Genomic DNA, 25199 nt, shown 5'->3' with positions numbered 1-25199 from the left:
TCCAGGCAGACCTTGGCTGTCGGATCTTCCACGCGTTCGTTTTAAGCTTCCCAAGCTATCTCGTGTTCGATTTATCCAGTTGAAATTCGTTAAAGATTTCCTCTTAACAAACAACAATTACGCCGAGAGTCTGCGGTCTTCATAAATTTACATATTCCATGTCCGATCTATGAAACCTAGCATCGATTCTCTCTCTCCTTTTTCGTAGCGGGTACCTCCGCTTCTACCCTAGTAGAAAAATTCTAAATTGGTAACTGCTAGTTTCTTTCGACAAAACTCGTTGTATAGAGGATTTAGAGTCTCGATATTTCCGATCTATCCAAAATTCTTCCATAAATTCCACGTCGTAACATTCCTTTGGAATATTCCCCGTGACAAAGGTTTCCAATCTCCAAATTTCTCTCCTTATTTCTATTTCCTTTTCTCATCGAGTCTTCCTTCGTTCCTTCTTCGATTACCTCGTCGTTTCTTCGGAATATGTCCGAAGATTCGTCGTAGGTATGAAACGGAGGAAGCCAAGGAAAGACGCAAGTGGCAAAGGTGCAAGCCGGAAATCGGAGCACCAGGGGCGTTCGAGGGGTTGCGGAGGTGAAGGAGCCGATTGTCCTGTCGGTAACAATTGATTAAACATGCTCCCAGTTCCAGTGAGTTCACCCCCGCCGATCGAATTTCCTATTCGACACCGAATTGAAAATAGCCCTCGTGGTGACGTTCGCCTCTGGCACGCTGGTACAATCGTGTCTCAGTGGATCTGGTTAGCCGGAATCGGATGGTCCGGATAGTCCGATCGGTGCTGGAATTCGGACGGTGCGGGGTAGGCCAAAACGCACAGTCGAAATTCAATACCCTTAATGGAAGGGTCAGGTATCGTCGAGGGCGTTTCCGGTGTACGAAGTATTCGCGGAAAGTATTTCGGCGTAGATCGAATTAATTAAACTAATGAAGAGGCGTCTACGATCTGCGATTTACAAATAGGATAGAGACGAAACTCGATTCCCGGATTTCCTGATTACACTGTCCAGCAAATTTGAGTTTACTCTAATCTGCAACACCTGTTAGGTGTTCCTCGTAGAGTTTACTTTCCTGGACCGCGAAACAAAAGAGCGAGTTCCTCTAAAAAGACATGCTTTTGGCTAAAACGAAATAGTACGTAGAAAGTTAGAACGTTAGGGGGTTCATTGCTGTCTTGCAAGTTAGGCGAGAGTATGTCGAGTTTATTAATGTCCAGGATTATAATTATTCGTGTTTCTGAATGACTATGATTTATACTCTCTACGCATGTTCTTGCAGTTTTATAAAATGGTCTTTATTTGACACAAATTAGGCGAGAGTATGTCAAGTTTATTAATGTCCAGGATTATAATTATTCGTGCTTCTGAATGACTATAATTTACACTTTCTATTTATATTTTTGCAGTTTCACAAAATGGTCTTTATCTGACAAAAATTTGCTACACAGTAACGTATTCTATAGGTTCTTTAGAAAAAGAAACCGTGGGATGATTATGATTCGTTTTCAAGATAGTAAATTTTGCAAGAATCACCTAATCGCGTCTGTGGTTTGATAATCTTTTTCGACTACCCCGTCAACACCTGGACGTCACGAAATACAAACGCGAAACGATCCGCTGAAATTGATATGTGGAATATTTTTCAAATATTTTTCAAATATTTTTCAAATATTTTTCAAATATTTTTTTTTCATGTACAAATAGGATGGTTTAAAATTTCCGGTTATAAATGGGCAAATATTGATAACGTAAAATAATACTTTCGATTATAATGTTCCCCCTTTCAACGATCGTAACATATATAATTTTATTCGCAATTCGGTGTATTAATAACGATGCGCAAATCGTATTTATTGTTAATCGGTAGATAAAAATCACATAATATAATTTATTGTGGCTATAAATCTGATTTTTCTGTCCAATATTTTGAAATATTTTATTCTTTTATTCTGATAGTTCCTTGAGCAACCTCCTGTCAAGTTTGTTAGGATGCTGTCATCATGGCTTCCTGCTTAATAGATGAAAACGAGAGATCCTTTCATACTGTATTATTCGTTACAAACCATGACTCGTTTGTAATTATGCCTGACGTTGATGATGCACATCGTTGTAGAGTTTCGACGTTGAAGATGAACACTAAGCCCCAAAGTCATACGTCCATATTCTGGTATGCATTTTGGGTGGTTACTTTCAAGCTAAGTTCGTAACGATACCGATGTCCCTCGAATCTTAAAATCCTTGACTTGGTTCTCGTTATTTAACATAAATGGGAATAAATTACGCGTTTTTACCGCCGTAGAGCAGCGGTACTCTCGAGGACCGGTGAGAGAACGTGGTTTATCTCCTTCCAACTGACAGTCTGCTTCCTTACGCTTTGCCTAATTATTTCGCACGAGGAGAGAACGTTTCGTTCTAGCGCATTCTCGTAAGCAGTGTGCATCATGGATAGAGGAACGCATTACGCGTCTGAGCTCCTTAAGTTTGCAACGAGCACGTCATAAGCCGAGTAAAACGGGATTTTCGAGCGGAACCTGTCGGCTCGGAACGGTTTTAATTCTGTTTCAGGATGTCTAATGAGTACGTTCTTAAAGAACCATTGGATTATTCCAACCGCACGAGAGATCCGATCCCCCATTCGAACGCGACAGGTGGACCCTCCCTTTTTTTACTCTCCTATTCCTGTCCGCGCAGCGAAGGGATAAGTCAGGTTTGGCATTCGCGACGCTTTCATTGTTAAGAGCACCCATTAACCCGATAATTTCCCTTGCAAAGCCGGGGAAATCTTGCAGCGGAATGAAAAACGCGCGGGGAAACCGAGCGGACAAAAATTTTAATTAAATTTCGAGGAAAACGCAGTTGCGAAAATTTCTCGTCCCCGTGGCCTGCCCGGAATTTCATTATACCTACTCTGTCTCCGAATTTATATCGTCGTGTTATGAAAAACAATTCCTGTGCTAGTGCGGGATTTTCGGATGGGCGAGTACTCACTGTTTCACGTTTTAATAGCGAAACCAAAAATCCTAGCTTTCCTTCGTCTGTTAGTCTCCCTCTCGAACTCTCGAACTTCGACGTAAACCAATCAGAAGTTGGGCTGAGACGTTACGTTCCTTTAGAAATAGCTGGGTCGCTTCGGCTGCAGTTTCCATCATTCCGATGGAACGATCAATTTTATCTGGAAGGAATTCGTGACATTTTAGAAGATTGCATTACGTTATGGAGTCGTACACGTTGAAGGTATACCCCTTTCCCACTTGCGCAAGTTTATTTTACAACGGGGACTACGAGTTGTTTAGACGGTGTGCGAATCGCGTTAGGGTATCCGACAAATGCTTCTTCTCCAAGGTTCTTCCAAATCGACCTTCTCTCGAAGTTGCACGAAATTTAACTTCTTCTTGGGTCGCTGGAGAAGCTACCCTTCGTTAGTTTCCTCTCTCGCCAGTTTCAGGAAGTGTCTCGCGAGTCTAAGATGGACACGAAAAACAAGCAGCCGAACGAATTTCCCTGGTTCTGGTCAACAATTTCGCATAGAAATCGTGTTCCCTAGATCTACATTCTCCTACATTTTACTTTAATCAGTTACCTCAACTATTTGTACATTTATAATAAATAAACGATTAATTTTAATTGTAATAACTCCTCCGCAAAACTGCCCTAAGACTGCTGCCCCACAGGCATCCACGCACTCTCATGCCTCATAAAACCACTACCTACGTTTCTCATCCAAATCTAAGAAATAAATACACGTTTGTTCCCTCCACGCAGTCCCGAACTTCGCACGTCGATTACGGACTCCGTACTTCGTCCAGCTTCTAATGCAGATCTTCCACGCTTTCCCCGATCTTTCATCCATGAGATTCCAACTCATCGTGGTCCAAGAAAACGCGACAGAAACGAGATTTAGCCATCGAGAGGGTGCACCGCATTCGTTGGAACCGGGATTAATCTTTTATAATATATTTCAAAACGCTTCTATATACAATACGAATTCTTTCAACGAGACTACGTCAGAAAATACAACTATAAATCGTCGGAGAAGAATAAGAACTGCCTTTGTACAGTTTTGCTTATATATTCTTACTTTTTGGAGGGGTGAAGATTGACCATTGACCCTTAGTCAAGGTAGGAATGAGTAAGATGGTTTGAACTCTGACGTTGGCCTGCCTTTATCACCTAGCTCCTTTCAGTGACTAAGAGTCGACGAACCGTTGGTCATCCAACACACTCTAGCGATCTTCATCCGCAGAAAAACGACCGTCAGACCAGCTTAATATTTCATCGTGTTAGCTAACATTCGCGGATTACTCATGGGGCCTCTCATGGCGGTGGCAGAACGCCGGGCCTCGCCTCGAGAGTGGCAATCGTCGATAAAACGGAATTACCGACGTTAATAATCGAGGCGAGCTCTCACGTTTACTCGCGGGACATCCCCGGTGTCCAGCCACGCGTGCACGTGAATTATACACGTAGCTGCCACTTCGACCCCTCTCGCTGACAATTCCGGTTTGTCCATTTGATTGCGGGTCGGAAGAAGAAGTTTGCCCGTGATTAAACAGCTGTTGTTCTTCCGAATTGTCTGTCACCGTTCCATCACGAGCTTAAAGGCGATGTCGCCAACGATTCTGGCAACCTCGATGAAGACACACCGGAGATACGGGCTAGAAATTACTAGGAATCTATGCTAGGGATCGCGTGCAATATATACCGTTGCTCTGCATGGTCCTTTCGTAGTGATACGATACGTACGTGGAAACGTTGTTTACCGGGATGTTTTGGGAAAGTGCGCAACGTTGATTATTTGGGCAAACAGACAGCGCGGTTTAATGTATCTAGAGAGGTACATTATGCAAACCGATGTCATCAAGAACCACTACGTTGCCTGATGCCACGTTTCATTCGACGAATATGTTGTACCGTTTGCTTCTAATTGCTGTTGAGGCAAAGAGTATCGAAGCATAGTAACGCGCGAGGAAGTTTTAATAGCGTGGTATTGAGAGATGAAGAATCCTAAGAAGGGAAATAGTGTCAAGAGGAATAGCAGAGGGAATGAACGAGTGATCTTAGGAGAGTGCAAGTCCTTCGGGTCACCGATTTAGTTGAAAATTTGCAGGTTTGTAAATATCGTCCTGCAGTTTCAGAACATATATCATTATAACTGTAATCACTCATTAATTTTTGAGATATTTGCGATTAAAGTTTATTACTGACTTAATCATATATTTACTTCCAACATATTTGTAGTTAAATTGTAGCGTAACGGCGACGATTGAGAATTCCAATACTGGAGAAGCGGGGTTCGATTCCCGTATGATACTTTCTTCATAGTTTTTTCAATATATTTTTTACTTTGTATTCATTTTTCGCCTATAAAAACATAGAAAGTAAATAATTGTAACTAAAATTTCTTAATAAAAAAATTTATTTTTTACGCTTTCTTATGCTAGTATATATTTATTACAAAATAATAAGAATATTATGCAAGAAAAATACTTTTCTATAGCAATCTTATTTAATACAGGAAATACAAAACTTACCGCTCGTGTAAGTATTAATTATTAAATTAAACATTCTGTAAGAATGTTGCCTATAATTCCAACTTTGTTGTGCAGCTATAAATGTTCATGAATTAATTACAAAAACTTGGAAATTTATTAATTTTCTATTGTCGAATTGATTACTAGTATCTAGTACGAATACAAATTTTACCGCCTGCGATCAACGCCATCTATGATTTGGGCTCAAAAACCAAGAAAGTAATAGGAATATAGAGTAGGCATGGAGGTCGTCTAAGAGCTGGTCACGTGGCAGACAAGGACAGAGAGGGGATAGAAAAGGATAGAAGGGTTCCGGCAGTGCAAAAAAATTAATTACTCAATTTCTGTAGATAATTTATGAACTTTTATAATTTTAATACAAAGCTGGAACTTCAGGCTACATTCTTATATAATCTTCGTCAACAATTTAACTCTAAATTGTTAGTTATTAATTTTCGTTTGACGGCGTCTTTGATTTCGTAACGGCAACCATCACGATCTTCCGTGAAAATATTTAATACTAAACGAAACTAGAAACAAAATGTGATCAATAGTTATATGAGAAGATTCGCAAAAACATTGTCCTTATAATGAGTGCATAAAGTTTCGTAAATTAATTACGTGAAGGATAGTAATTAATGAAAAGCCAATGGGGTCTTCGACAATTTTCGACAATAATTCAAACACTTCGTAGAATAATTATTAATAATTAATTAATCAGAGACAAATCTATGTCGAAAAATATATGTGAAAGTTTTTGGAGGATGTGCCTTTACGATGCAATTATAAAAGTTCATAAATTAATCATAGATATTGAATAATTAGTGAATTTTCCACTGCCGATTTGATTTATTAAAATATATTCGGAGCACATAACCAGAGTTAGTAAATTGACATCAGAGCCATCTGTGATTTTAGACTCCAAGCTCGAGTTCCGCAACAAGAACATAGATGACTCTGATGTCAGTTTACTAACTTTGGTTATATCCTCCTAATATATTTTAATATATTTTAATAAATCAAATTGTAAAGTTTTATACATTTTTTTATAAATTGAGCCCAAACAGCGGCTTTAATTAGACAGTCAGCATTCATTTCTTTATCCGACAGACGACAAACATTCAAAGGTACGCCTTTACCACGCAATTATAAAATTTCATAAATTAATCTCTGAAATTGAGTGATTTGTTAATTTTTACCCAAGTGAACAGGAGAATGCATAGGAAATGAGAAAAAAATGCAAACAAACGCCGGAAGCATTGTTGTGTCCATGCAGGTGTGCCTGCATCACGAAAAGAATGTAAGTATTTATAAGTATCAACATAACCTTCAGTTGTAATTTAATAGTGTAAGTTATGAGCAATTGTTTTTCCACCTTCCATTAGTGATAGCAGAGCTTGGTTGCGAAAAGAAAATATTCTGTTGAAATAAACAGGCACATGCAACAGTAGAAAAATATTTGACTCATGGAATATCACCAGCGTAGAGCCATTAGATTTAGCAGAATTGTGTTTTATAGGGAGAAAAAATTGAAGCAGCAATACAAATATGTAAGTTATGATATGTCTATTGGATTCTAGGTTGGCTAACTATATGAAATACAAGATAGAAATCTTTGATGGTCAAATAAAGATTCATAAAATGGAAATGGCTTAGACAGACAAAGGAATGAAATTAATTTAGGTGATGGCCTGTTATAACCACATGATATAGAGAATACAGTGAGATTGAAAGGTATATTGTATTCCTGATCTAAATAAATATTAATATCAGTGGTCAGAGTCAATGATCATCGCCATTGTCTTAAATTTCAGAATGATGGAGATCAGGTATATGAAGAAAGGAGAGAAGTTTGAATGAAGGCATTGAGAAGAGAAAATGCATATGTCGAACCAAGAAACAGGAAAGGGACAGCATATGTAGCAATAGAGAAGTATGTGTGACATTGAGTTGTGTTTCATGGACATGCAAATATAAGGATCACTGGAGGAGAATGGACACTTGATAATAGTCTTAAAAGTTATAGATAATTTGAGTGTAAATGTTGCATTCAGGTACAAATGTATAGAAATATCTATAGAAACTTGGAAGCTATAAAAGCAGCAGGAATAATGGGGCTGTGGCACATGGAATTGATTGAACCAACAAAACCAATACTAAAAGGAGGTAAAAGGTACGTCTTACCTGCTGTTGATTATTTGAGGAAAGAACCATTTGGTCAAGTAATTTGTAAATGCCTAAAGATTTAATATGAAATATTATTAACAAAGGGTTTTTTTTATTATAGACTTGCAAACATGAGTAATATACATATGCAAGAGCAAGGGTAAAGTAATAAGTATTAGTTAATTTCATACAAGAATTTCATGCAAGATTACAGATTTTCAGAATAAACATACAATCTTTGGTAAAGTTACTGGAGAAGCTATATATTATATGCTTAAACTTGAACAAGCACTTGCAGATGAGGTAAGTTGAATGTTTACAAGAAAATATATCAAGAATTGATATAAATATAATATTTTCTCTTTTTTTGTAGAATGAAGAAATAAAGGACAGTTCGAAAACTAAAACAGCAACAGTAAAGTAAAAATCATATATGTTTGCAAAATTTTGCCCTAACAGTATTATTTTTTGCAACGAAAAATTTTGTTACTCAGATTTGCAAATGAAAAGAGGAAGGAAGACTGCAATAGCGATTGGGAAAGTGAAGACGACGTAAAAACTCAAGAAGAATTAGAAGTTATAAAGAAGGAGAAAGAGTTAGTTTATTGTTTACATTATATCTATGTTATAGACAGTAAGAAGTTTTATTGACTGTCTTATATTTATATTTTTAGAGGAATGAAGGGAAGGATAAAAAATAAATTGAGAAATGCAAGAAAGGAACTGAAGAAAGTAGAAAATTATAAAATAGATGATGTTGAAGATGATAAAGATATAAAGGAAAATGAATAGGGAATAAATAACTCCTTATCATATTTAGCACGACAGAAAGCCGAAGAGATGTTTCGTTATAATGATTATTATTACTTCATATGTATTACGACGCATTTTTTTCTCGCAACGGTCCGTGATACGAACATCTACTCAGATTCCAATATTTATATGCCATTGTTTATTATGTCGTTAACAATTAACGTGTATATGTGAAACTTTCAAAGTGAATAGAAAATACCTCAGCATATAACCGTCGTAGTTTCATTTTCTTTTTACCAAGAACAAAATCACTCATCTTCATCTGTGACTTCATGTTCGTCTATGATTAATTCATTAACCATTAAAATTGCATCGTAAAGGCACAGCCTTAGCGAGCTTTCTAATATAATTCGGGATACGAATTCGTTGTTGTTTAAATCATTATTAGCGATTATTGCAGAGAGTGTTTGAACCATTGCCGAAGATACTAGTGGTTTCTCTTTCCATTAGTTTAATGGAATAATTAATAATTCCAGTTCATGAATTTATTATAGAAATTTGGAACTTTTGGCAACAGAAATGTATTTATAATTGCTTTATTGATATTATTAAATATAAGAGACATCGTTTGATATTATAAATCGATGCTTTATCACGTAGCTATTTCAAAGATGCAACATTTTCCCGCTACAAAAATACCTAGCGTATCCGGCTGCAGCAAACTTCCAGTTGGCATCGAGCGGGCATACCGATAACATGCTGGAATATTCACACGAGACAAAGTGAAATAATAAATCTCAAACTGTTTCGTGAAGTAGTGATATCGCTGATTGACTTTTAATTACTTTACGAAGAATGAACATTTCTTTAGTGTTGATGTACTACATGTGAAAAAAGGGATGTTGCATAGTGTAAATCGCATACATACGGAAAATAAAGTGGTGTGAGTGCGGGATCCTATAATGTTACCACATTGTCCGTTACAATCTGCTGTAGAAGATTCTAGATTTCGACTGCCCATTCGAATATTTGATCAACATTACTGAGTAGGCAGCTATTTAATAGTTTTTTCAATTTTTCTACGATCTTGACGTTCAATTGCAACATAGTTATGTATTATCGCTATTACAATCTAAATTTTGATTGTACATTAAGATATTTTATTACTTCTGCATAGAATAGATTGTTCTCCAACCAGTGAGGCAATTATTTCACGATTGAAGGTGCATATATGAAACAAAGTAACGGAAAATCAAGTGCCTGTGAAATTGTTCTACACACTATACTTTTTTCGCCTATATTTCTGAAATTAGGCTTCTCGGTTAGGATTTTTAGCTATAACAGCGTAGAGTGAACTTTTCCATAACGGGATTGAATATTTTTTTTCGGTTTCGTGGGTGCTTTTTCAAGAAATAGTGCCGAATGTGTTCAGTGGCTGTCAGATCGTGCGACGCAATTTACTTTTTTGACTTCTATCTTTTGAATTAGGTTTCTTGAATCGGATTTTTCCACTGATTCGCGTAGAGTGATTTTTTCCTTAACGGGATTGGATATTTTTTTTCGGTTTCGAGTGTGCGTTTTTCTAAAATAGTGCAGAAAGTGTCAGTGGCTGTCAGATCGTACGACGCAATTTACTTTCTTGGCTTCTATCTTCTGAATTAGGCTATTTGAATCGGATTTTTCCACTGATTCGTGTAGAGTGATTCTTTTCATAATGGGATTGGATATTTTTTTCCGGTTTCGTGTGTGCGTTTTCCTGTAATAGTGCCGAATGTGTTAGTGGCTGTCAGATCGAACGACGCAATTTACATTTTTGGCTTCTATCTTTTGAATTAGGCTTTTTGAATCGGATTTTTCCACTGATTCGCGTAGAGTGATTTTTTTCATAACGGGATTGGATATTTTTTTTCGGTTTCGTGTGTGCGTTTTCCTGCAATAGTGCCGAATGTGTTAGTGGCTGTCAGATCGAACGACGCAATTTACATTTTTGGCTTCTATCTTTTGAATTAGGCTTTTTGAATCGGATTTTTCCACTGATTCGCGTAGAGTGATTTTTTTCATAATGGGATTGGATATTTTTTTTCGGTTTCGTGTGTGCGTTTTCCTGCAATAGTGCCGAATGTGTTAGTGGCTGTCAGATCGAACGACGCAATTTACATTTTTGGCTTCTATCTTTTGAATTAGGCTTTTTGAATCGGATTTTTCCACTGATTCGCGTAGAGTGATTTTTTTCATAATGGGATTGGATATTTTTTTTCGGTTCCGTGTGTGTGTTTTTCTAAAATAGTGCAGAAAGTGTCAGTGGCTGTGAGATCGTACGACGCAATTTACTTGTTTGGCTTCTATCTTCTGAATTAGGCTTTTTGAATCGGATTTTTCCACTAATTCGCGTAGAGTGATTTTTTCCTTTACGGGATTGGATATTTTTTTTCGGTTTCGATCTTCCATTTTCGTAAAATAGTACCGAATGTGTCAGTGGCCGTGAAATCGTACTGCGCAATAGACTTTTTTTGCTTCTATTTCCGAAATTAGACTTTTTGATAAGGTTTGTTCTATATATTAGTGTAGAGTGGAATTTTCTCTAACGGGATTGGATATTTTTTTTCTGTTTCGAGAGTGCGTTTTTGAACAATATTGCCGAATGTGTCAGAGGCTGTGAAATCGTGCTGCGTAATAGAGCTTTTTCTTTTCTATTTCCGAAAGTGGGCTTCTTGATTAGGTTTATGCTATATATCAGCGTAGAGTGGAATTATTTTTAACGGGATGGGATATTTTTTTTCATGTTCAAGTGTGCGTTTTCGAAAAATAGTGCCGAATGTGTCAGTAGTCGTGAAATCGTACCGCGTAATAGACATTTTTGGCTTCTATCTTCAAAATTGCTCTTTTTGATTAGGTTTGTTCTATACATCAGTATAGAGTGGAGTTTTCTGTAACCGAATTGAATACTCCTTTTCAGTTTGTTTTAGGTTACGTTCCTGTGGTCACGGTTTAATTGCTATGGCCAATGCTGGAGAAGATGACAATGGTTCCCAATTCTTCTTTACTCTTGGTTCTCAATTAGATTTGCAGAATAAACATTCAATTTTTGGTTATGTTACTGGAGAAACTATATATGACATGCTTGAACTTGAAGAAGCACTTGTAGATGAGGTAAATTTAATGTTTACGAAAAAATATATCAAGAATTAATATAAATATAATATTTTCTCTTTTTTTGTAGAATGATGGGCCACTTTATCCTCCAAAAATAAGAAAAACTGAATTATTAAACAATCTATTTTCTAATATTATACCATGAATAATTGTACAGGAAAGTGAAGAAGTTAAGGACAGATCAAAAACTAAACCAGCAGGAGTAAAGTAAACATCATATCTGTTTGTAGCATTTAGCCGTGATAGTATTGGTCTTTACAATGAAAAATTTTGTTACAGAAATTTCAATCTTTTATCATTTGGTGAAGAAGCAGAGGAAATTGAAGAATAATCTGCGATATTAAATAAAAAATCTAGTGGTAAGAGCAAATCAGCTCATGATCATTTATCTGATCCAAAATTAAGCTCATAACCAGCTGGACCTCCAAATTAAAAATGGAAAGAAGACCATATTGGCGATTGGGAATTATTGGAGAATAGTTGGAAAATTAACAAATTATGCAATTTATGCTATTAATTTATGAACTTTTATAGCTGTATCGCATTGCTGGCTCCTTGCGCAACATTCTTATGCAATTTTTTTGTATAATTTAACGCTAATTAGTTTGTTATTTTTATTATTTACTTATCGATGTACGTGATTTGATAACAATGATCGGCGCGATGGTCCGACAAAATAATTAATTATGAACAAAATTATAAGTAAAATAAGAACAAAAATGATATGAGAATGTTTCCAAGGATATTATTTTTATAATGTGTGCATGTAATTTATACATTAATTGCATAGAAAATTGTAAGTAGTGAAAAACCAATAGTATTATCGGCATTAGTTCAAACACTCCGAGTAATAATTACACGTAACTATAGTATTACACGTAAATTATAATACTTATCGTTAGTAACAAATTATTAATGTTAATAACAAATTGTTCACAACGTAAATTTATAATAAAAGTGAAAAAATTAAGGAATTACTGGTTATTACTTGAACTTGGAACGAGTTTGCGTAAAAATATAACTATAATTTGCAAAAAGTTTATAAATAATTACACTGATTGTTAATAACAAATTAATATTGTTATTAACAAATTGCTTGCATCGTATATTTATAACAGTAATGAAAAAATTAATAAATTATTGGCTATTATAGCGGAAAAACAGTAATTAATGAAAATTTCTGTCAATGTCAGAGAGGGGTTGGAGGCTAAATAAAGGGCGACGAGACGAAGCATAACTCAGTTTTCGGTTTGACTTCGGAAGTGTAACATGTAAATTTTCGTTGTGCGCGAGGGGTGGGGATTCGAAGTGAGGTTGGAGCTAGCCACCCCGTCCTCACCCCACCTCATTAAATAATTTACTAATAATTTTTCTTTTATTTTCAGATATTAATTATTTTTTCCATTCAGCTTTTACTTATTTTTTCTTTTTTCAGGTTTTAATTATTTTTTCACTTTCCAGCTTTTATTTTCTATTTCTATTTATTTTCATTCGAATATTTCGTATAATATTCGAATGTTTCGTCGTTGGTTTCTTTATGTCTCATCGTTGGGTTGTTTGTATCTCACTTTTGGGTTGTTCATTTCTCATTTTTGGGTTGTTAATCATTTTCATTTTCAGGTCTAATCTATTTTTCTTTCAGGTTTTAATTATCTTTTTTCTTTTCACATTTTAATTATTCTTCTTTTTCCACATTTTATTTTCTTGTTACTGTTCATCTGCATTCGAACATTCGAATATTTCTTATAATATTCGAATGTTTCGTCGTTGGTTTATTTCTGTCTCATAGATGGGTTGCTCCTTCCCTTGGTTAACCTTCATGGTTTCTATTTGTTCGTTTTCTTTGCTCGTACTAATCCGTTTCCTTTCAGGTTTATATTAACAATAATATATTCTGTTTTAGCTTTTAGGTTTCTCAAGATTCTCAAGTTTCCTCAAGACTTCATTTGGGACCCATCGATGGACGACGCGGGATGCATGCGTTTAGACCTAAGTAGATCTAAGTAATTATAAGATAGATGACTAGGCTAAGTCTCATGTGCGCGCTACCTGTACAAAGGTAAGCTACCTAGCTTGGAGCGAATATTATATCTTTCTTCCTGTCTGGCTTGCAAGGCCCCGCCGGACCCTCGTATCGACTCTGGAGTTTCATTGGTTCGGGGATTATCCTTGGTCCACGTGTAAGTCTTGACGAGAACGGCAGTGGCTGGTCATGGACTAGGCCCGATCGGGAGGGTGCCAAGATATGAAGTAGTTGTCTTGTACACGAGAGTACGTCTCGTAGGCTAGTCGGTCTTTCGAATGGTCGCGAACTCGTCCGGGTGCGATCGCGATTTTTAACTTGCTCGCGTGTTTCATATTTTATTTCCTATTTTTATGAGAAATAAGATATCTTAGTGTCGCGACAATAGAGTTGTAGTATACCGAATCGAAGTTCCCTTTGTGAGACACAAGATTTAATAAAGTGTCAGTAGAGTCGATTTAACTCAATTCGCTCCAAGTTAGATTAGATATCTTTGATACAGATAGCGCCAATAGGCTGTGCCATTAGGGCGCATGTCGGGTCTCGATGCGTAGCCACCTCCACGTGGTGAGACTTGATAATTGGTATCGTTTTCCAAAGATTTTCCTTTAGAAAACGATACCAAGCTAAGAGCTAAGCACCAAAGTTAAAATATTAGTTATAACTTAGTTGTAAGTTAGTTATAAATTAGTCATCATTTAGTTATAAGTTAATTATAAATTAATCATTAATTAGTTATAATTTAATTATAAGCCAGTCATTTATTAGGTATAAGTTAATTATAAGTTAGTCATTAATTATAAGTTAGACATTATTTGGACATAAGTGAATTATAGATTATACATAAGTCGGCAATGATTTAATAATAAGTTTAATTGTTAGACAATGCTCAAAGTGGTGCACAGATTGGGATACGATCACTGCGAATACTGCATCCCAACAGTTGACCGAGTATACACATCGAACGATGTTTTCCACCCCCAAAACAAGCAACTCGGCTTCCTTCGAGTTCCGACATACACGTCCCTGGTGAGATTTTCACCAGACATTCCCATGACAGACGACGCACCCTGTCTCTCCCATGTCCAAACACAATCAGAGCATCAGCGTGCCTGATGGACCTGGTTCCAGCTCCTGTCAACCCTTACTTTCCCCTTTATAATCACTCTTTCTCTCAAAACATCACGTCTCTAGAAACCATCTTCTTCCCGTGCTTCTGATATATACGAGTACACGGAAACGTTATCACTGAAAGTACCAAAGACACGTTATATAAACGTGTATTTACAATGAGACTCAAAGTTCGCATTAAAATATGTCGAAACAAATTGAGAATGTTTCGTTCTAACCATTCTTGAAGAGGAAGACATCAGACGATATTCACGTCCTTTTACAAACGCAAAGCAGTTTGACAAGATTTGTAAGACTTTATTTAACACAATACAAGAGCGAATGCGTTTAAGGTGTCGTTCTCGGTTTGTTTCTGTCCGAGTTCTCGTGTCTTCGTGTTTTTATAAATTCGGATGTTACTGTGATTGATTAACGTAGCGTGTAAGTGCTGTGTGTGTTTCTTTCTATTGGTGGTGTGTCTTTCGGATGTTACTGTGATTGATTAACGTAGCGTGTAAGTGCTGTGTGTGTTTCTTTCTATTGGTTAGGTTAGGTTAGAGGGTGTGTACGGAGTTCGGTGTCTTTCGGTGGAGGTGGAAGTTTAAACAAGGCCAATTCGTTTTTCGTTCCAGAGGAATTTTAGTCCTTTTATTAGGGGTTAGCTCGTGTGGTATCGAAAGACCTTCGGTCTTTGAGGGTGAAAGTAGAAAATAGGTATATGAAATTCGGGTTTTTCGATGGAGGTGAAGGTTCAAACGAATTCGGGATGATTGTCTGTTCGTCTACTGAGGATTTTCAATCTTTTGCTAAGAATTAACTCTAATGGTACTTTGGGAGGCCTAGATGTCTAGGGAGGCTGGTAGTAAAGGAATGAACCGTTGTCCCCTCGACTCGGGCTTTCGGTCTTTGGGAATGAATAAATATCAAGACCACCAAAGACACCTTAACAGCTTTACTAATTTGCGTACGTTATAGCTCTTCATTGTTAAAACAAACGAAACTCTAATATGATCAGATTCCGGTAACGCGAAGATAACCAATCATCTTACGTCTCTCCCACGAGTGCAATCCATCAGCGAGGAAATTCTACAATAGGGCGTGATACGTCTTTCGCGAAGAAGAATGAAAAACCCTGGGAATACACCCCAGAGATAAGGAACATACCCTCTCCCCTGCCTTTCAAACTTACAGAGGCATCTCGCCAAGGAAGTTGGCTTCGCAAAAACCTGCGAATGCGCCATTACTCGGTAATTATCTGGGGTGGTCCACCGTTGGGCCGAGGATTATTGCAAAAATGGCCGGGGTATTATCGCAGTGGAGGAATTATTGCCGGGCCGGCGATAAGCTCTACCGGGGCGGTAGGAAATTTTTATTTTCAATGATACGGGACCACGGACCCCGTGACCGCGAAATACGCAATATCTGCCATCGCGGTCACGTTTCGGGGATTTATCAGAGTTGGCTGACAGGCAAAATAATGAAGTCGCCGCGAAGCTGCCCTCGGCTTCACCCTCTCGACGTTCTCCGGCCAAACGTAGAAGCGACACCCCGTTTATCGTGATCGAGTTTACCCCGTTTGCATCTGCATACTCAAAAATGGAGTATCGACGCGTCCATTATGCGGGACGAGGGATAATTCGGCATAGGATCTAATGCACCCTGTTTCCTCCAATGATCAACGTTGATCCAGCCAAATGATGTTCTCTTATTCCAGGGGTGATCGAAATATCAGCTGGCGAAATATTTTTACAACTACCCCTTCTTTCAAATTCTTCCCTTTTTAATAAAATCGCGCGTTGTAATCTGTTCGAGTTTATCGAGGGATTTTATAGAAGGATTCGTCAGTTTGCTGCATTTTCTCGTTTCTCTTCGTTCTCCGTTTGGGGCGCAACGTACGGGTGAATTATTTTGCATATCGAATGGCGGTGATAAAGTGGACGTGCACAATTGGATTTTTGGAATAGCGTTACCCGCTGTATAATAAATTTATTAAATGTCTTGCGCAGTCCTGGCTTTCATTTCCTGCAACTTATTACCGTTGATTAAACGAACCTCTTATTTATACCGTTTTCTATCTCGTAAATTCTTTGGGGACGAGTTTCGGGGCATCGGTGAAAATTCTGCCCTATTAACGCGCTACCGTGTCCGCGTCGAAGCGTAGATAATTTCCCAAATAATTCGACGCGCGTTCCCCTAATTAGTACCGATGGCGCGTCGAACAAAATGAAAATTTTCTCCGTGCTGCGAAATAATTTCGCAACCCCGTAACGCCGCGCCCCGTTCCGCACGAATATCACAGTGGACGCGATCCTGTCAGCCTTAGGTGTCGAGATATGGCAATTTTTGGCGAAAAGTCGTGACCAGCACGCGCGTTTAACCTGGTCGCGAATTCTTTGGAAGACAGGAAACCCTGTCGAGCGAATGGCGAAGCAACACCGGCAAGAAAGTAAGCGAAAATCATTTTTCTCTGCTTTCATCGACGATAAATTACGCGTTGCGGGCTCTGTTTTTCCTCTAGAAAATTCTCTTGTATACCAAATTTATTTCGTCAACGATGTGCACGCCGGAACGGAATTATCTCGGCAGAGTTCATCGCCGGGGTCGAATCGTAGCAAAGGCAAATTTAATTTTACACGCAGTGGCGAGAGTTAACGTTCCTTTTATTAAACGTGCAGCAACTTCCGCGAGACGAGATTAACACTGGCTCGCACTCGGAATCCTCGGCGTTACGTTCTATTTCGTTCGAAGGAAGTTCCGCTTCAACAACGACCAAACGTTTCGCGCACGTTTCCGTCTCGAGCTACTTGCTCTCGTGCCGAGAGGGAAGACGCTTTTCCGAAGCGGACTGTGCGAGAACGAAGAGGAATCTTGAACGTCGCGTATGATTAAAATTCAGTGTGATTAATCAGCTGAAACACTCGGGGTAATAAAAAGAGTCTGACGTTTTAAAGAGGTGTTCTTGCAGCGAAGACTATGGGAGTTACAGAGAAGGGATTATATATATCGCGGTGATATAATCTTGGTTCGTTAACACCGGGTTACCCTCATTTTTACTCGAACATTTTTCGTTGCTACTTTACTGCTCTTCTTCGAGGATCCTAATTTGCGAGCAGTACAGGGGAACACGAGGAGAGTAATTTATTCGTAGCTTAATTATTTGCGAAATTTTATATGTTTCTTATCCTCTAAAGTATATACGTTAAAATCAACGCATCGAGTATTTTATTCTCTATTTTTTATTATACCTACGAGACATTTTTTTAATGGTTTAACGAGTATGCAGCACTTAGGACGAAGGGGTAACACCTTATACATAAATGAAAAAATATGTCCCTTACGAATACTTACTGCTTTGCTCCTCTTCTTCGAGAATTCCAATTTGCGAGCAGTACAGGGGAACACGAGGAGAGTAATTTATTCGTAGCTTAATTATTTGCGAAATTTTATATGTTTCTTATCCTCTAAAGTATATACGTTAAAATCAACGCATCGAATATTTTATTCTCTATTTTTTATTATACCTACGAGACATTTTTTTAATGGTTTAACGAGTATGCAGCACTTAGGACGAAGGGGTAACACCTTATACATAAATGAAAAAATATGTTCCTTACGAATACTTACTGCTTTGCTCCTCTTCTTCGAGAATTCCAATTTGCGTACATTATAGGGGAACACGAGGAGAATAATTTATTCCTAGCTTAATTGTTTGCGAATTTTTACGTATTTTTTATCCTCTAAAGTATATACGTTAAAATCTGTTGTAAATTAACTACGGTCTTGCAATGATGGTGACAGACATGCTAGAGATTGCAGGCCAATACTCATTTTTGGACTTCAAGGACCTTCGATACTATGCAGGTATTTAAAAGGGCCTGCTGTCCCTTGCAGTAGTCGCAGTACGCAGTAGTTGCAGTAGTAGCAATATTTGCACGAAGAACAAGGGAACACGAAGAGAATAATTTATTGACAGCTTGAATATTTGCGAATTTTCACATGCATATTTACCACAGCGTATACGTTAAAGTCAACGCATCGAGTATTTTATTCATCTTTTATTACAATCTACTCTACTCGAAACTTTTTCAATGCTTTATCGAATATGTGGCATGTTTTTTCAAAGGGATAACCCGTCATACGTGAATAAAAAAATATATTCCTTGCGAATACCTCGCACGTGGCTAATTTTTCATTTTAATCCGCACATATCGCGCCGTGAAATTTTAAATCGTTACATCTATCGAATCCCAAGAATATTTGAAAACGTGGAAAAAAAAAAAAAAAAATAGAATTCTCGGTTCGCGATTTATATTCAGCAGGTAAATCGCGATCGCGCGCGTATCTGGAAGCGCATCTTGCCGCAGGACGTATCCGGCGAACGTGTTAAGGTGTCGCGTTAAAAAAAACGCAGTAAATCGCAAGAAATTTCATTGCCCCCGTATCTCGACGGTAACGCGAAAGGGAACAGGTTTTACGGTGCGATGTGTATCTGCGACCGATACCAGAACACGTGTCACGCGTATTTTCATTTTACCGCCGCGACGCGTCGTAAAAAGGATAAAGATTCGGGTAATCCTTCCGGCGATTGAATGTAAAAAAGGACGAAGGGAAGAAGGAGGAAAAGACGAAGGGAAGGAGGAGGAAAGGAGGAAGGAAAGGAGGAGGAAATGAAAATGGGAAGGAGAAGGAAAGGAGGAGGAAAAGGCGAATGATGGGTGGAGGAAAGGACGAAGGGATGAAGGAGGAAACGAGGAGGAAAGGATGATTAAAGGAAGAGGAAAAGAGGAGAAAAAGACGAAGGGAAGAAGATGGAAAAGAAAATGAGAAGGAGGAGGAGAGAAGGAGGAAAAGGCGAATGATGGGTGGAGGAAAGGACAAAGGGATGATGGAGGAAACGAGGAGGAAAGGATGATTAAAGGAAGAGGAAAAGAGGAGAAAAGGACGAAGGGAAGAAGGAGGAAAGGACGAAGGGAAGAAGGAGAAAAGGACGAAGGAAAGGAGGAGGAAATGAAAATGGGAAGGAGGAGGAAAGGAGGAGGAAAAGGCGAATGATGGGAGGAGGAAAGGACGAAGGGATGAAGGAGGAAACGAGGAGGAAAGGATGATTAAAGGAAGAGGAAAAGAAAAGAAAAGGACGAAGGGAAGGAGGAGAAAAGGAGGGGCCACTGAAACACCTTCCGCGTCGTGTTCCGTTGCGTACCGCCTTTACGGTTTCTATATTACGAGCGGAAACTCCGTTAACCCTTTTTGTTTACGGAAACCGGGCAACTTTCCGTTGTTTGCGTGAACGTGCGCTATCTCGTCGTACCACGTGTACATTCTGCAAGCCCCACTTGCGGGAAAAAAGCGAAACTCCCTACACCCGGTGCCTGTGTACCTGCCTGGGCCAATAAAACGCCTCTAGGGTAGCTTTTTTACGAGCCTTCGGAGAGCGACATATGCGTGGAGCAACGAGATTTTTCTTCCCCACTGTCCACGTTTTAAGGGCTCCGCGATAAATCGCAGTATCGAATACGTTAGCGGGAACACCGTGGACCATGATGCATTTTCGCCAATTTCTTTTTCGCCTCTTTCCCACCTTTTTTCGAATTTTTCCTAGCCGCTGCTAGTAAGGGCCACTTTCTATCGGCTTTTACTCTGGATTTTAGGATGAATTTCGATGACGTTCTTTTTTCTTTGATAGGACCAACGTTTTTACCCCCTAATTTGCATTAATCGTGGATTATTCGCGTTGAAAAATCGCACTATCTTGAACAGGTTTAATGCTGCAGACTTTGCTATAGCGCGATACATTTTTGGTTTGCTATGGAATGAATCAGTTCTCGTAAGAGTGCTTTAGAATGGGATCTAGAGGGGGATAAAATTTCATGGGAACGATGGAGAATCAGTAACGAAAATTGAGGGTAACCAGGGACGAATTATAGGTAATTAATTATCGAAGAAAGGTATTTTTGAAAGATACGTTATATTAACATCCATTCACATTCATTCGGGTTGACACTGCAATACATTCCCCCATTTCCAACAATTTTTCTGTATAGTTTCTTAAATATCGATTTTTCCATCACTTTGTTCCATTTGAATTCCCAAAACTGTTCTTGATTGCTTATAACCATTATATAGTTATTATATAATATTATTGTTATTATATGTAATATATAATATTATATTATATTATAACCGTGTCATCTAAGTGTATTCCGCAGTATGGAAATTTAAGATTTTCCACTTTGCAAAATAAACATGGATTCTCCTTTCACTGATATAACCCTTTTTATGATTAACGCATTAGTAAGATATTTGTTCCAACACTTTTCTGCCTGGTTTAATCCATAAATCCAACAATTTCTAATTCACCATTCTCTTTATATCTTTTCTGGTCTTCATTCTTCAATACCTGAGTCCCATTCATTGTTTCGTTGAATTGCACATCACATTCATTCCTCACCTGGTCACTTTCTGGCCAGTCAATTTTGAATACCTTATTATCATTTATTGAAATACCATTACGTACAAAATCTCAAAGATTTAAGTAAATGTAAGTAAATTAAAGGAGTTGGAAAAATGATTTGCAAAATTTCATATTTTTAATTTAAACACCAAGTTATTAATAAAATTCATAATACTTATTCATAAAAGTGATTGGGAAAAACTCAGAAACGACTTAAATATATATTTGAAATTTATAAACTACGAAAATAAGGTGCTATTAACTGAGAAATGTTTTTTCTCACATTTGTGTTCATTAGACACAGTTTTCATCGAGTCCTCGCCTCCTCCGTTTCGCTGTTTGCATTTTTATTTATTTACCTTGCATTTTACATCGTCGTTTTATCGGCTTCGCGACAGGGACCTTGTAAAAATGTTGGAACCGAGCAGACGCGTGGGTATGAATGATGGAAGAAGCACGGATTCTTTTTAATCTATTCTGTCTCGGTTATTTTTTAAACGATGGTCCGTGTTCGAGAATTTCGGCGAGAGAAATGCGCAGTGAAATTGATTTTTAGCTTCGACATACCCATCCTTTCGGGTTAGCATATTCATAACTGACTCCGCTACGTGCATTGCCATCAAACATGCTATCTGTCAAAAGTTTCGACCTATGTCGGGATACTTTTCAAACACGAGCACGAGTCGAGTATTTGAATCGCGATACGTCGATTAAAAGGTGATCGTTATCGTTTATGTAAAGCTGGATCATTGATACATAAGACGAATTCGTTAGGTCAATAAGGATAAACCACGATTTGTTAATTATTTATAATTAAAACATTCATTGGCCGAGTTGATTAATTTCTCACAGCAGAAGGTTATAATTTATTTCAATCATATGATGAAATTAAGCATCGATCAAGTGGCTTGACAATGAAATTTTAAAAAATTCAACAAGTGGAATCAATCATATTCGCCATATTGAATTATTTCTTAATTTCGTGTTAATCTTACATTCTGATATTTTATGATTACTATCATAATACTATAGTATACAGAATTTATATAGTATAAAATATACTATACTATACAGAACTTAAAATATACAGAATTTTTAGTACAAAATAACCTAACCTATCATCTAGAGTCTCAACGAATTTTTCCCCAAAATTACTTCTTCTACATCTCTTTACTGAAGCAACCCCAAAGAGCAACCCTCGTCCTAGAAATTACAAGGTTATAATTTATTTTAGATACTGAAAAATTAAGCTTCGATCGAGTGGTCTAATATAAAAATTTGTAAAAATTCAATAGGTAGAATCAATCACATTCTCGATTTCGTATTAATCTTCCATTTCGATATCTCATAATTATTACTAATACAGAATATTTAATACAAAACAACCTATCTCCCAAATTTCTACCTTTATAATTCTCAAATTCTAAATATCACCCCAAAATTATTTCTTCTGCAGCTTCCTTATAATTTATTTTAGATACGATAAAATTAAGCATCGCCTGGCACAAAAATTTTCAAGAATTCAACAAGTAGAATCAATCATACTGACTTCAAAAATGGGTTCAAATTATTGATCAAAATATTTCTCAATTCCGTATTAATCTTAATAATTCCATCATTCTCAACGAATATCCCCCTAAAATTATTTCTTCGCCATCTCTCAACGAAACTAACCCCAAAGAGCAACCCTTATCCCATAAATTCATCTTTCCTCGCAACTGGCTCCCCTGAAATCGCGAAAAACGATCGAATGGACGTTAATCGAACAGAAATTCGTCTTTTCTCTCAATTAACTGCACAAAAATCGCGAGAAACGATTGGACGTTAATCGAATGCCAATAACCCCGGCAATTTCCAGCGATTCGCCACAGCCACGAAGATCAGATGGCCCGTGGCGTAACAGAATTTGCATCGATCGAGCCGCGGATCCGCGGCTCCATTTCATCCCGTAACTTCCTCCGGAAGAAGAGTCGGCTGGAAAAATCGGCGAACTAATTAAGCCGGCGAGTAATAATGATAGGTACGCCTCGTGATCGATCGCGAAGGGCGCGCCATGTGGGCATGGAACACACCCCCGTCGAATAAAAGGGAACGCGGATGATAATTAACCGCTTGCGCAAATACGCTCGGCTTTGGCGCATTCCATAAGCCAAAAACCTGGATACGGAATTCGATGGTTCAAAGTAAAGCAAACAGCGACGTGCAGCCGCGGTAAGGGAGTTTGCGTGTTCCGCGCGTAATGAACGCGACACAGGGAGAGGAGGAAGCGGAAGCGCGAAGCTGCGTCGATTAATACGACAGGGCCAATCATCGATTTCACCGATCGTCAACCGATTTTATTCCTCCATACTTGCCATCGCCTTTCGCTTTCACTTGCTCTCCCAACCTTTCAACGCGTACCTTGCCACGCGAGATTCGACTGGTTCAGCGGAGATTTTCTAGTTCCGAAGCGGAATAAAACTCGAACTGTGCTAGTTATTAAATAATCGAGCTGTTCGTTGTCGGCGATGTTTGTTACGCCCGGATAATTAGCCTGACGCTGCTCGAATGGCAATTCGTGGAGTTTTCCCGGTGCGTGATAGATGAAAAAAGGGAAAAAAGGGAGAATGGCAATTGGAGGGTGGACTGTGGGAATGGAGGAAAAATCTGCAAGGTTGACACCTGTTTCCAGAAACGAGGGAATTCCATTTACGGTGTCGTCCATTGTCTCGGATCATAACGAAAAAATTTTTGCTTTTTCCCAGCAGGGCCGGAATCAATCAACCGACCGGTTGGCGGGCTACAATTTCGCGTATTTGCCGATTCCTCAGGGCGAAAGCGAAACAAACGTATCCCCCGTGTTTAATCATTTGCCCTGTTGTCTCCCTCTTCCCGACGTCAGCGCACATCCGGTTACCCTGGCTTAATCGTTGCGATTCCCCGGAGACGGAGAAGGGAAAAAAGGGGGAGGGAACGAGCAAATTAGGCTACTTTCGCAGCCAGATTTGCGCTCGTATTCACGGCAGTGAACGGGGGTGAACGCGACGCTTGCGAATGGCTGCTGAAACGGTACACACGCGTTCAACCCTTTCGCTACGGGGAGGATTGTTTGTCGACGGTTGACGGGAAATCGATAATCCTTATCTAGAGACGATTGCGATTGCGAGAACGGGAATTCGATACCAACGTTTCGAACGAGTTACCGAGCTTAGATTGTTAGAGATACGGCGGTTGACCGAGCCTGATCGAGATTAGGACGAGGGCCTGTCCGATCTTCAGCGGGCAGACGTCAAGTTTTAGGAGTGTCCGTGATCATTTTCTTTGGAAGACTCTCATCGGGATCTTGCAAAAATAAGCACGTCATTTTGAAACGTTTAACGAAGAGTCTTATTGATCGTTAGATATAAAGGGATGTCCTGGGTATTTAAGAAATCAAAGCACTACACGATGCCTCGTCTTGGGAAAGCTCTGTCCCATGGTCTAGTCGCAAACGAACTGTTTTTCTCAGAGCTAGCCCAAGTATTCGAGGTGGTCCGCGTGTCCGCGAGGCATGGAGTGCTGGTCGGAAAGACATGAACCAGGCGCCCGTTGACACAGGACCCTCGATATCTTCAGGAGTGGACGTACCTAAGTTCTTCATTTCTGCATCAACAGATGCATCGTTAGATGACTGTTTAGTCATCTATTCGAATTTATTTGTGTATATTAGATAAACCACAAATTGGCTAACTTTCCCTTTTATCCCTTACTCATCTTTATTGCTCTATTGCTCACTCTAACCCCGACCTTTCCTGCATAATCCTCACTTAACCTTAGATCAGTAGATAACCTCTACTTACTTTCTAATTGGCATATAACTATTGCCAATAATCTGAAAATCTCACTGTCAAAGATTTGGTACGTACGAAAATAAATACTTACCTGGAATACAACAGCGTTCCTACAAATATAATCACCTATAACGTATAATGCGGATTATACAGTTTCTTCGGATTATTCGCAGTTATTGAACTTTCTTTCAA

Source organism: Eufriesea mexicana, unplaced genomic scaffold (assembly GCF_001483705.2).
Source record: "Eufriesea mexicana isolate 0111107269 unplaced genomic scaffold, ASM148370v2 scaffold3653, whole genome shotgun sequence".
NCBI classification, from domain to species: Eukaryota; Metazoa; Arthropoda; class Insecta; order Hymenoptera; family Apidae; genus Eufriesea; species Eufriesea mexicana.
The sequence above is the reverse complement of the archived record's forward strand: the minus strand, read 5'-3'. Positions refer to the sequence as shown.